The sequence below is a fragment of the Cryptomeria japonica genome, chromosome 4, assembly GCF_030272615.1.
Source record: "Cryptomeria japonica chromosome 4, Sugi_1.0, whole genome shotgun sequence".
In the NCBI taxonomy this organism is placed as follows: Eukaryota; Viridiplantae; Streptophyta; class Pinopsida; order Cupressales; family Cupressaceae; genus Cryptomeria; species Cryptomeria japonica.
The window spans coordinates 362,980,792-362,995,828 of NC_081408.1; positions in this window are offsets into that span (position 1 = coordinate 362,980,792).

The window sequence follows — 15,037 nt, forward strand, 5'->3', positions numbered from 1 at the left end:
TCCTGTGGGTTTGAACTAATTGCTCAAACGCTTGATAGACTTCCTCTCTCATTAGAAGTATTATCTTACTAACATCATCTCTTATTAGCAACTTTTTCCAGTCATAATACAAAACCCTGGGTGCTTCTGATTCCCTCCTCAATGGCAATGGACAGTCAAGTTCCATTTTTTCAAACTCCCTAGCTTGTGGTCTTATAATCATTTCATTTTGTATCCAAGATATTAGAGCTCTGAGATGGATATCCCCAATGTACAACAAAGGATTCCATTCTCTGTCTTGGGGCACAGCATAATTATGTAAATATAATTCACATAACAGGTTCTTTACAGAATGTGGGGAGGTTTGATAAGAATGATAGAATTCCTCAAGTGTTTCCAAGGATGGATTAAGGTCCCTTACTATGTGGTTTAATCTGAAATTCAGATACCGTTCTCTCAAGTGCACTGCATAAATTCTTCGGGGAGCTCTACACTGCATTATCTCAGGAACCATACCATAGATCTCTTCTACCTTAGTCTCCAATTCTTTAATTCTATTATCTTTTTTCTTAATCTCTTTTTGCTACTTATTAATTATTCCTTGCAACCTATCCTTCTCTATTTCCCATTGCCTAAAGAATGTTAAAGCAATTGATAAACTAGTTAGGGATGAAGGAGTTTTTATGGGTCCTACCTTAAACCGTGGGATTTCTTCAATAATTTCCTCATTCTGGATTGGCATATTTCCCATGTTTTCTTTAGGTTGTTGTGTAACATCATCAATTATCTCCTCAGATTGCAATGCCACTAAAGCCAGATTTGCAAGCTTATCAATTACAATTTCTTCCTGAATTGCTTCTTGGATTTCTTCTCCTGCAGGATTTTCCTGAGTTTCATCTTCTGTAGGGTTTTCTTGCATTTCCTTCTCTGCAGCATCTTCTTCTTCTAAAGTTTCTACTGCAATGACCTCTGTTGGCTTACTCACTGGTTGAGTCTTCTGTGTCCTTCTTCTTGTTCTCCTAACATACACTTTTGAAACAGACGTAGGAGTTTTTGTTTTTGTCCGATGCCTCTTGGCTGCAAGAGGAATATGCACTTCCTGTGGCCGAATAACAAATTCTTCACCTGACTCCTCCTTTTCTAATTCTTTTCCTTCCCTCTGCAAAATAGGTGAACCTCCTTGAAGAGAAGTAGAGGGTTGTCCTTCAGTTGGCTCTACTTCAATATTTTCTTCTAAAATCATTGCAGCTCCTTCAGCAACCAGCAAACCCTCATCTTCACTAGAAAGACCTTCTGTAACTATCCCTTCTTGAACCGGCGGATTATTTTCAATAGGGCCTTCATCTACCCTAAATTCCAAAATATGTTAAAACACACCCCATTCCATCTGTGAAACATCTCTTAGGAACTGTTGTACCAGCAACTTCACCAGTCCATGATGGCTAACAGAGCAATTTCCATATTTTTTAGTCTCCTTAGCACTTATAGAAATGAGATTATACAAGAAATTTGGGACATTAACTCACCGGTCATGATGCAGATGACTAAGTAGCTTGAAGTGAGGTGAGTGGAGATTTGAATACCCTCCTTCACAGGTGATATATTTCATGATATACAGAGCTACCTGAGGCCAATGTGCTGCCAAAGAAACCCTTCTAGTCCCTTGCCTATCCACCATTAAGGGTCTGTCTGTAGAAATTGTGAACTCTGCCCTGGCACTCCTTGCATCCTTCAATTCCAAAAAGAGTTCTCCTTCCTGTAGCAACCCTATGACCTCTGCAATTCACTGCTCTGTAGCAATTACCCTCAACCCCTTAACTATAGCTTCTCCTTCGTCAAAAGAATGCATAAATTCCGCAGCTATTTCGTCATTGAAATCCCTAATCTTCAAGATTGGAAATAATGCACACATACAACATCCTGCAACAACCCTTCATGTACAGTCGGTTCATGGAAAATCAGATCACCTCCCATCTTTTACTCTGATACTTCCGCAGCTTCACCAAAATGTTTGACAGATTCACAAAAGCTAAAATCTACATATCTAAAATTTGGCGGCAGAACTTATTATTCACTCACGTGAAATAATAATCATCATAAGTAATGTCAGTTAGGAAATCAATTCAGGATAATAAATCTTACTGGAAAAAAGGACCATAAAGTACCCCCCCCAACTTAACCTAGCACGTGTCCACACAGGCTGATGGGATGTCGGGTTTGAAGTGGATTAAAATAGGATTAAAATCATAATGAACTAATAAATGCAAAATTAAAATAAAGTACAATATACACGTACCTGCAATTGGGTGAAAATGATGGTGAAATGAAATGAAGTGACAGATAAGAAAGTGGGATGGAATGTAGTGGATGGAACTTTATGTACAGAGAACAATATTTCATATGGAAATATTTGATTATGATACGGTAAATAAGTTTACTGCAAAAGCTACAGGAACATCACCTTTATTAACATGCCCAAGTGCAATAGGAAGCTCATGAATTGTTACCGAATCATTAGCAGTTGCTGCAGGAACATCACTAGTTGTTGCAGGAACTTGTATTTCTTTTTGAGGAGCAAACTGCTGCAGAAACTCTTCTCTAGTAGTCGGCTTGTGATAAAGTCATAGTCGGTGTCCATTCACTAAAAGTTTAAATCTAACAGGATCTATTGTGGACAACCGAACTGCTCCATTGTGAAAAACTTCTTCTATCCCATAAGGACCCAACCACCTTGTTTGGAGTTTTCCCTTAGCATCCTTATATCTGGAATCATACAAGAGTGCCCAATCACCAACTTTGAATTTCTTTTCTCTGATATATTTATCATGCCATCTAGCTCTTTGGTTTTGAATCAACTCTGTCTGTTGAACAGCTATTTTTCTCCATTCATCTAAAGCATTTAACTGTTGAATGCGTTCCTTTTGTGCTTCAGACAATGTCATATTCAATTGTAGGGTTGTTCTCAAGGTTTTATGCTCAAATTCAATAGGCATCATTATTGTTTTTCCATAGACCATCTCAAAAGGTGTGAATCCAATTGGTGTTTTCCATGTTGTTCTATATGCCCAAATTGCCTCTGAAAGCTTATTAGACCAGTCCTTCTTGTGGATAGACACTATTTTTGTAAGAATAGCCTCAAGTTCTTTGTTGGTAACCTCTACTTGACCATTAGACTGTCGATGGTATGGAGTAGATTTCCTGTGTCCTATATTATATTCATTGACCAAAGCTTTTATCAATGTTGATGTAAATTGAGGTCCCTGATCTGAGACAATTTCCCTGGGTACTCCATACCTTGTAAATATTTCCTCATATAGAAACTCAGCTACCTTATTATCTCTTGCATGTTGCATAGCTCTAGCTTCTACCCATTTTGTCACATAGTCTATACATACCAAGATATAATATTAGTTATTAGAAGGTGGATCAATGGGGCCAACAAAATCTAATCCCCATTTATCAAATGGTGTAACAGATATTTGAGGATATAGTGGCATTTCATCAGATTTTGTAGGTCTGCCCCTTCGCTGACACCTGTCATACTTCCTTGTGTACTGAGTTGCATCCTTGTGTAGTGTAGGCCAATAATAACCAGTATTGAGTATTTTCAATGTTGTCCTTTTGGCAACAAAATGACCTCCACATGGTTCATCATGACATGCATGGAAGATGTCATATGTTTCATCTTCTCTAACACATCTTCGCATAACTTGATCAGGTCCAGTATAAAATAGACAATCAGCAATCCATGAAAAATTAAAACTTTTTTCAACTAACAACCTTCTTTCCTTAGGAGAGAAAGAAATTGGCATCTTAGCTGCAGCTAAATAGTTGGCAATATCAGCATACCAAGGAGTATGAGCCTGTATGAGAAACAAATGCTCACTGGAAAAGTGTCATCTATCATTGTAGAGTCTTCCTACAATTGAAGATGTGAAAGATAATCTGCAACAACATTAGACTTCCCTGGCTTATCAACAATTGTGATATCAAATTCCTACATCAACAATAACCAGCGAGCAAGTCTACCGGTGATGGATGGCTTATTCATAAGATATCTAATTGCAGTATGATCTGTATGCACAAATATTGGATATCCTATAATATAGTGTCTAAACTTGTTAAGGGCATATATGACAACTAGCATTTCTTTTTCAGTAACTGTATAATTCAATTCAGGTCCTTGCAAATTCTTGCTGATATAATATATGGCATTTTCCAACTTGTCAACTTTTTGTCCTAACACTGCTCCTATAGCATAATCAGATGCAACAGTATGGATTTGAAATGGTAGAGACCAATTAGGTCCTTTAAGAATTGGTGCCTGAGTCAAAGCATGCTTAAGCTTTAAAAAAGCTTCATTGCATGCTGAGGTCCATTTAAATTCTGCATCTTTAGTAAGTAGTGTGTATAAGGGACTTGCAATTTTGCTAAAATCTTTAATGAACCTTTTGTAGTATCCAGCATGGCCAAGAAAACTTCTCACATCTTTCTGCTTCATAGGGTCATTAATTTGCTGAATAACCTCAATCTTTGCTTGATCCACTTGTATGCCTTGTATAGATATATGATGACCAAAGACTATTCCTTCTTCCATCATAATAAAACACTTATCACTGTTTAGAGACAAGTTGTAGTCTTCACACCGCTACAAAACTTTCTTCAAATTATCCAATGCTTGATCAAATTCAGAACCATGGGTTGTAAAGTCATCCATGTAAATTTTCATTATGTCTTGAGAAATATCAGAAAAAATACTAATGACCGCCCTTTGAAAAGTGGCTCGAGCATTACACAACCTAAAAGGAAGAATAGAATATGCATAAGTGCCCCATGGACAAGTAAATGTTGTTTTCTCCTGATCCTCAGGAGCTATTTGTATTTGATTATAGCCACTGAATTCATCCAAAAATGAGAAATATTTCTTACCAACAAGAGAATCCAATACCTGATCTACAAATGGTAGTGGAAAATGATCCTTCCTTGTGGCTAAGTTCAAGGCTCTATAATCAACACATACTCTCCATTTGCCTCCCTTTTTAGGAACTATCACCAAGGGTGATACCCATTGACTATCAGAAATAGGATAGATAAATCCAGCTTTCAACAATTTCTGCAATTCCTCTTTAACTATCTCCTTCAGGGCAGGATTGACTCTTCTTTGAGGTTGTCTGAGGGGACAACACTCATCCTTTATATAAATGCGATGTGTACAAACTGCTGGATCAATTCCATTCATATCCTTGTAAGCCCATGTGAAGGCATTTCTATGGAGTTTTAGCAAGTCTACCAAGCTATTCTTCTGAGTATCTGCTATATTCTTGTTGATGTTCAAATATTTATTCAATGCAACCTCTATCTTGACAGTAAGATCAATCTAATTTATATCAGAAACATGAGAATATGACAACTCCTGTGGCAACAAGGTATGCAAAATATCAGTGGCTGCAGGAAAATCCAATCCTGCAAAATTCGGAACCAGTTCCTGCAATTCTCCGTCTTCTATTAATTAATTTGTCAGAACCTTATAAAGGATTGATTCTTCATCATATAACTGCATGAGTGGTACTTGATTAATCATCATAAGATGATTAATAGAGTCTATTTCTTCAGATTCCTCTCCCAAAATAGGCCAAACAGCCTACTGCTGCTCAAGCTGAGGTTGTGCAGGGGAATACAAAGCCAATGTTTTTGTGGAACTGCCATCTGAAATAGTCATGTCTCCTGATCTACACCCAATATATGCATCTACTGTGGCAAGCCATGGTCTTCCCAAAATGACTGGATATCCCCCCAATGTTGCTTTTGGGGATAAAATCATAAAGTCTACAGGGTATTCCCAGGAATCTAGTATGACCACTATATCTTCTATCATACCATCAGGTCTTATTGCAGAGCCATCAGCAAGTTGAAGAACTGTAGGTGTAGCCCTTAAACTATCTATCTCTAGATGTTTCATTACTTCCCTTGTCATTACATTAATGGCTGCCCCTAGATCAATTAAAACATTCTTTATTTGACTGCCATTAATGACTATAGTCACAACAGGACTGCCTGGATCAGAATACTTTGGAATAGCAACTTTTCCCAACATAATATCAGCTAATTAACCCATAACATGAACTATTTGTGGATCCTTTTTCTTTATGTCAGGTATCTTTAGGCATGCCTCTCTCAATGCCTTACCATATATTGGAACATCCTTTATTGCTTGCAGCAATGGAATTTTAACACAAATGTGCTTTAGTTGGTCAAGAATATCAAATATTTGTTGTTGTTCAATTGAAACTTCTTTATCGGTCAATCTTTGGGGAAATGGTGGTAATATTTGATTCTGAGGTATTACATCATTAGGATCAGAGACTGGCTGCTCTTCTGGTACCTCAGTAATAATTGGCTGAGAGGGACTAGGTAGGGTTGTTCCACATCGGAGGTGAATATCATCTAGTGATAAAGAATAGGTTGGGTATTGGTTAGCATCAGCTGAATAAGCTTGTTGTTGTTGCTGAGATTTAATATTTGGATTAGGCAACGGTTGAGTAGGCAGCTGTGTTGGCTTGGGAGGTGGTGTTCTGGCTACAGGAGGTGGCATTAAAGCAAGAGGTTGTGGCTGCTGACTAGGAGGCTGATATCCAGAAGATTGGGATGACCATGATGGGTTTCCCCTCCATTGAGAGGTAGGTTGCCAATTCCCTTGAAATTGGTTCCCTGCACCCTGAGGTGGATACCAGTTTCCTTGTGATTGCTGCCACTGGGGTATCTGATTAGCAAATTGTTGTCCTTGGTCTTGTGATCCATACCAGTGTGGATAATTACCAAAATTTTGAGAATACTATGGTTGCCATTGGTTATTTGGTGCATAAGAACTACCACTATAACCAGAAAAGGAAAGTGGATCAGGTGGCATACCTTGTCTCGGAAAATTTGGTCTTCTCTGAGCAACATAGAAGACTTGTTCATCCTCCCCTTGAATTAGTTTGAAATCAGGTACTTCAACATTTGCAACCATCTTACATCTACAATCTTTCTTCTGCTGCTTACAATGAGAATAGAATTCTGCAAGAAATGCATCAGCTTCCTCATGCTTCTTCTTAGCTACCAATGTATCCAACTGAGTAGCCATATTATTTATAATGTCCTCCTTGAAATCTTTTAACAAATGACTAAGTTCCAACCTAGAAACTCCATTTCCAGATGATGATGATGGTGGTGCTCCTGGTTTAAATCTCCTATTCTTCTTAGAAGTGGATCTAGAATACTTCTTGCAAATTTGTTCTATTTCAGCCCAAGTAGATTGTGTAATGTCACCCCCCCCCCATGAGATCTAAGGAATCGGTGCATTCATCACTAATACCCCTCAAGAATATCAATTTGAGTGAATCTTCATTCAAAGTACTATGCTTGGACTTCTTGACACTAAACAAAAACCTTTCTAGATAATCCTCAAGGCTCTCATCTTCAGTTTGTCTCATCCTACAAATATCATCCCCATGCCGATCAGTGCCTCTACAATAATCTTTATATTTTGCAAGAAACAACCATTTCATCTCATCCCATGTATTGATTGTGCTACTACCCAAGCTCATAAACCATCTCAAGGATGACTCCTTCAAGGTGGCTGGAAAAATTTTGAGTCTATGGGCATCTGTAGTATAGTCAAAACTCCTATAGAGAACATCAAACTCAAACAGAAATGTATCTGGATCCTCTGTGACCGACCCATAGAACTTAGGAAGTGAAGATGCTGGAATGTTCTTGAGGTTAGCATTATCATGTTGGTCAGAGATGGGAAACTCAAATGTTGGACCAGGTGGTGGTGGTGGATTATTTCCACCGGGAGGTGGGTTCCCTTGCATTGGACTTATGGGGGTTATTACAATAGGCAACTCTTCTTCTTGTTGACCAAAAAGGAGCTGAAGACTATCTTCTGGAAATTCAAACTCAGGGTGATTCAAATTTTGTGGGACTTGATACAACTCAGAAAAAGGGTTTATATTTGAAGAACTATCTTTTGCTTGGGTAGTATGAGTGGGTAAAAATCTACCTCTGGCATCTCTTCTTCGATTATGCATGCAAATTCATGAAATTCAAACAATTAACTAGAAACTAAAACAATCATAAAAGGCTCTTAGCTTGACTCCATCCTCGGCAACAGCGCCAAAAATGTCTACCCCAGCTTTAATAACAATAATACCTCTAATTGAAATCTCAATCCAAAGTTTGGACATTCATATGGTAGAGCTTACTATTCTCATGGTTGGTGTTCATTTAGCTGTCAATCCAGGAACGTAAAACTTGAAATGGGTCTGCAAGATATATGCACTAAGCTCCTTGAATGATTATTCTCAATTATTGTAAGAAAGGTAGGAATAGAAATCATAAAGAATAAATGAAAGCTTTTCAAAACTCTGCTGAAATGAATTAATGGAAATAATAGGAATAACATCGTTCTACCTTGGCTACAGGAACAGTCAAAGGATCTATTTCCAGTGGTTGCAGGAACATCCCAGTCATGAACTTCTACTGCAACTAAGTAAAAACTAACTTCAATAATCATAAACACAGGATCACTCACCAAGTGGGCCCCCTTGGATGAGTGATATCAAACTCTCAGCAAAGAACTCTTAATAGATCAGAATAACTTATTTTTATTCATTTCTTCCTGAAAGACAATTACATATCCAAAAAGAGAAAAATCCAGAATACATGACAAAACTCTGCTCAATCCCTTTCCATTTTGTCTAACTCTCATAAAAGAAGGGAGAGCTTATTATAAATAAAAGACAAACTACAATGGATAACTACAATTACACCCAGAAGAAAAGGTGGATCACTGTCAGATGAAGGGGATAACAAAGAGCTTGGTTGCAGGAACTGTGGATCTGTAACTGAACCATATTCTTTGCATGCCAAAGAGATATTTTACAGATTAAACATGCACTGGAGTTAAACTCCCATGGTGAAGTACAACTACTACGATTATGCCATAGATCGCGCTCGCTTGAATCTCCTTCAATTTGACCTCCAGCTATCTGGCGTGATTCTCCAGTCCTTAGGTGCGAAAGAGAACTCTCCACCGCAGCATCAATTATTATCTACACTAAAATAGAAACAATATACAAGGACACGCATATGTATCTTACTTAACTAATACATTCATTAACTCATATATGAAATCATCCTAAATAATCTGCATATCACAAGGACAAACCATTTGGTTGCAGGAAAAAATTGGCATGGCTATAGGAAGAAATTGGCAAGGTTCAAACATGATTTCTTAAGTTTGGTTTTAAAACATGGATTACATATAGTCAATTCACAATATTTTACTATCACAGTGCAACCCAAAAGATACCAAAAACCTAAGAGTCCTGATTAAAAAAACATGTCAATACACCAACTTATCATACTCCCTTTGCTCTTGCAAGGTGTTCGACAACTGGGAGATTTTTTTGGAAAAATGGTGTCTCAACCTTTCATTTACATAAGGTTACTATTTATATTAAGTTTTCATTTGGGCTCAAAATGGTGCGATCCCCAGAGCTTCTGGTTGGCTTGATAAGCATTTCAGTAAAGTTATGTCGCAAGATCACAACTAGTTTTGAAGATATTAAATTTTTCATTTTGGAGGGGTCCAATGAAGGGTTCAAATTTAATTTTGAGGGTTTTAGAGGCCCTAAAATACCCTTAAAAGTGGGTATAAATTGTGTATCATTTCATGAGGTAATAGAGCACTTCACGAGATTTCTGACGCTTCAAACAGTTTGTCAATCGGACACATGGTTCACAAGTTATGGCCTTCAGAAGTTTGTAATATTGAAATGGGAAATATAAAATACATCAGACACATAAATGAGTTGTAAAAGGGAGGGACACATGTCATAGGGCATCTACAAGGGAGATAAGGTCGGCTACACCTTATTGGATGGTTTTAGCCCATGGTTTTGTAATACCGTTTGACAGTTTCTTGTATTGTATCTCCTATATATGAGGTAATGAGATAAAGGTTGGGTGTAAGAGTCATGGCTATTGAGTTACCTCTGAATCTATGATTAGTGGTACTCCTACGAAAAGCTTTCTCTGCAAGTGTATTCTAATCTATTTTTTTATTGTTGAATAATATATTGGGTGGCTTTTGGAGTGTGGATTTTCTCTCTCGAAAGGGTTTTCCCCACGTAAATCATTGTGTTTTGAATGTTATTATATCTATTTCTATTTTTTGTAACTGTTGTGACAACATGTAAAAGTTTGTACATTACTGTCCTCTCAAGGTTAGTGTAGGAAGTTATTTTGCTACTTGAATTCCTTACAATACAAATAGAGAGAGAGGAGAGGGATAAAGAGAGATGGAAGAGATAAATAAATAAATACATAAATATATATATATATAGAGAGAGAGAGAGAGATGGGGAGAGAGAGAGAGAGAGATGTATAAAGATAAAGATACAAATAAGGAGAGATATAAGGGTGGAGAGAGAGAGAGAGAGAGAGAGAGAGAGAGAGAGACCGACCTAGAAAAGACATAGACACATAAAAAGAGATATAGATATTAAGGTCTATGAAGAGAGAAGGAGAAATACTGAAAGATGAGGATGTATAGAAAGAGGGAGACATATCTAGAGATATAAAAAGAGAAAGGAAGAGGGAGATAAAAATGAAGATAAAGGGAGAGGGAGATGAATAGATATATAGAAATAGAGAGATAAAGACAAAGATAAATATATAAAGAGATAAAGAAGTATGGATAGAGAGGGGTACATAGAGTGAGATACAAAAAAGAAGAGATAGTTTGATATAAAAGAAGAGGACTATGGATAGATACATAGATGTAGATAGTATTATAGATTGATAAATAGATAAATAGAGATTATAGATAGGGAGAGATGGAGAGAGATATATAGGGGTTATAGAGAAGGATGGAGGGATAGAGCCAGACATATATAGAGAGGGAGTAAATAAAGAGATAAAGGTAGAGAAAAGGAGAGATACATAGAGAGGGCAATAGAGGAAGAGAGGGAGAGGTAGATTAATCATGTATAGAGGAAGATATATATAGATAGAGGCACATAAAGAAAGAGAGACCGATAGGGAAATAGATAGATATGTAGAGATGGAGGTAGATATAGATATGGATAAAAAGTGATAGAGAAAGTAGGACATATGGAGGGAGAGGAGTGAATAAGATATATTTAGATACAGTGAGATATAGATATACATGAAGATAGATCTATAGGGAGATAGAGATAGAGGGGACAAGAGTGGGACAGAAAGGAGGTGATAGAGACAAGTAAAAAATAATTATAGGGAGGATAAGGTAGAGGGGGGAGATAAATAGAGAGGAGATATTATTAGAGAGATATAGAAATAATGAGTGACAAGGATAGAGTGGGAGAGGGAGAGATGGGAATAGAATGATGGATATATATGTATAGATAGATGTAACTTGGTAAATATCTAGATGGGATGAGAAAATCAGTAGATAAGTAGAGAAGGAAGAGATAGATAAAATATATTTATAGAAGTATAGATAGACAAGTGATAGAGAAAGGAGGTGATAGGAAAACAAAGAGACTTTGTATGCAAAATTTGTGAGTATTTAAATTTTTAAAAATGAAGTATTAACTTCAAATTATTATAATTAATTTTTGGTGTATACTCTAATAAAATTACCTTATCCTTTTTATAAGTCTCTTAGTCACCTTTCCAACCCCTGCAAAAGATTAAAATTTCGATAAGAAATACAAAAGTTATGCCCATTTTACTAAAGTGTGTTTTTTATGCTAAGCAAAATGGATATCCATTTTAGAAAACATGAAATCATAATAATGATGTCACAAAATAGATATCCATTTTGGTTTGGTATTACCAAACCAATTCAAATTTTGGTTTCAACCCATACAAAAAGTCAAAGCCAAATTTGGAGTGTATGGCAAAGTTCAAAATGCATTTTTTCCCCATTGCCACTTTTTGGCCCTTCATGATCCTATACATACCCTTGGATGAATGGAGGTCTGAATGGATTGAAAATAGAAAAGGTAGCAACGATGATCTAATGGTTGACTGACTGGGAATCCTAAGGAATCAGTCAGGAAGCTCATTTAATCTTTGTGACCAAATGCGTAGAAAGATACTACATGGTAAGATATGCCACACACGTGTTAAAAAATTCTAGATACATGCCAAGAATGTCGAAATATGCATTTCTAGTGAAAAATGTGTTTTTCCTAATGTTTGTCCAAATTTGAATGTTGTTTTTGGGTATCAATGCGACCAACTCTTTGTTGTTTGATGATAAATCTGGAAAGAGACCACTACAAACAATAAGACACAATGTCTATTTGTGTGATTATCTAAGTTTTATGTGAATGTGTATGCTCAAGGACAAATTCAACCCCAATTTCCATGGGTCTTATCACAATTAAAAACACACCAAACACATCATATGCCTAAGGTCAATGCCCAGTGGCAGTTATACTTAGGCCCATAACTTGGAATCTTCATCAACTCAAGTAAGAAATCTTCTTAAGAAGGTGTAGACACCTAAAATTGGTTAATTAATTTAATCAAATTTAAATCATTTTCTTCTAATTAATTAATTCCCCAACCCGTTTCCTCCTAATTAATTAACCTAGTTAATTGATCCCGTTTTCACCATCCCATTTGATTAATTACCTTTAATTAATTAAATGTCCCTTTTCACAAAGACCCCATGGATTTATTAATTCAATTAATTAATTAGACTCAAATCCTAAATGAGCACATGGCTCCTACATTTTAACCATTGCCTCCTCTTCACCTCCCCTTCCCTTCCTCATCTTCCCTATTTAATCCCTCCATTTATAGACCAAACTCTCTTTGATCCACCTTTTTTTAATCATACCATCATAATGCCAAAATAATCTCTCACCATATCCATTATCATTTGCATTATCATCTATATCATATCATAGAGCACAAATCAAGTATCTAAATTGACATCATGAGCACACATCCAATCGTGGAATAATCAAATTGAAGCGGGCATTTGGTTTGCATTTTATGTTATCATTTTTATGCTTGCTTTGATTTTACCATTTCAATCTTGAGGTGTATGATGTATTGTGTTTGCTTCTTTATTTAGCTTGTTCTTCTAGCCCTTAGTTTAGCACGCACATTTTTCATTGCACATTTTTTGGCATGTACGGTGGGACACACTTCACGGGTCATTTTAACATTTTTTGTTGTTTGAGTGTGTTTTTGATAGATTTTGAGCACTTGCAGGCAAAAAAGCGAAATTACACTTGTATTTTGGCCACAGCGGAAGTCTATTTTATCAATCCCTAGATTTCATGAAACAACAGGAATATGCTCTGAAGCAACGGGAACGCAAACTAAAATCTCGAGAATGCAACATAAACTAGCAGGTTCGAATTCTCGCAACTAGACGGAAGGTATAAATCTCCATTTTAAGTTTCGGAATTCGTTGTAAATAATTTGGCATTTTTTTGCATAGTAGCAGGAACATATGAACTAGTGGGATAGCGACCTGAACCAATGGGAATGCGACCTGAACCAGTGGGAACGCGCCATAAATAAGCAAAAACGAGCCTTGACACCGCGGGAAAGCAATATAAACCAACGAGTTCACGGTTTAGCTATTTTCATGAAGCTTACAGTTCTATTTAATCAAAATTTGCAAGTTAAATTTTAGTTTGAAATAGCGGGTTTGCATTATCATTTACATGTTTTTCCCGAATGTTGTTTTTAGTACTAATCTACTAACTTTTATGTTGAATGGCTTAATTTTTTGTAAGTTTTCATTCTGAAACAGCGAGAACGCAAAGCAGCGGGAACACACCTTAAATCAGCGGGAATGCAAAGCAATGGGAATGTGTGAAACAACAGAAACGCGCCTTGAATCAACGGGAACGCAACTTAAAAGTGTGGGTTTGCACTATGAAAACGCGGGTTTGCATTATGATTTACATATTTTTCTAGAATGTTGTTTTAGTACTAATATGCTAACTTGTGTGTTTTTGGATGAGATTTTGCTAATGTTTGTGTAGCAAATCGAGCGATAAGAAGACCCCGTGCTTTTAAAGCATTAACAATTTGTTGCAGGATCGCTAAAGAGGGGTTTCACAAAAATAATATTTCCTTTATTTCTTCCATTTTTTGCATTTATGTATTTGGTTTAATCTAGGTACACTTCAATTCAATTAAGGAAATGGACATGTGTGTCTTTTGAGTAATTAGGCACACTTCAATTCAAATTAATGGAATGAACCCCATGTCTTTGGTGTTTTGCACGCTTGTGCATGTGTAGAGTGGTCCTACTGCTAACACACACTATCATCTCCCTCTGGCTCTCGTGGTCATAGGTGCAAGATAAAAGTGTTAGTAACGCTTGATTTTACTTTCTAAGTAGGAAGGCATGTCCCCTCGAGTAGCCTATAAGATCAAGTGAGGGGAGAATGACCCAAGCAGTACTTTCTTTCAGTTCGCTATATAAATATTTGTGATTTTAGCGAAAGCTATAAATCGACTGGTAACGATGTGTTATACCAATGGTTTCCCTCACTATCATTATGCAAATACCTTTGTGGTCTTGACGCAAGTCAAAATCCCCTAGTGTTTGTGGGGTAGATGCGTAAAACCCGTGTTCTATGGGTTGGGATATCTCTTAAATGAGCTAGTCACTGCATGTATGACTACCTAATTCACCCTAAAAGTTCCCCCACTATGAGCCATTTGTTCTTTAGTATCCAAAAATCCTTCTATGTTTTGACTCAGGTGTTATGATACACACATACCAAAGATAATCCTCATGTACCCCCCAATTTGAGATAGAAAATTCACTGGGAAGTGATTACCTAGGAATTCAAAACTTGGCATGCCCGAGAAGTGTGTGTCGAGGGTGGAGCTAGTGTTGTTAGGCTTCTATTTATCTGGTTGGATGTGGTATTCTAGGCTAGGAGATTCAACACATATTGTCATTTGACTATCCATAGGGTTGTACTTAACTGATTTTATATATTTTATGGTCGCATCTTCATCCTTGTTGTGTTTGGTATCAAGT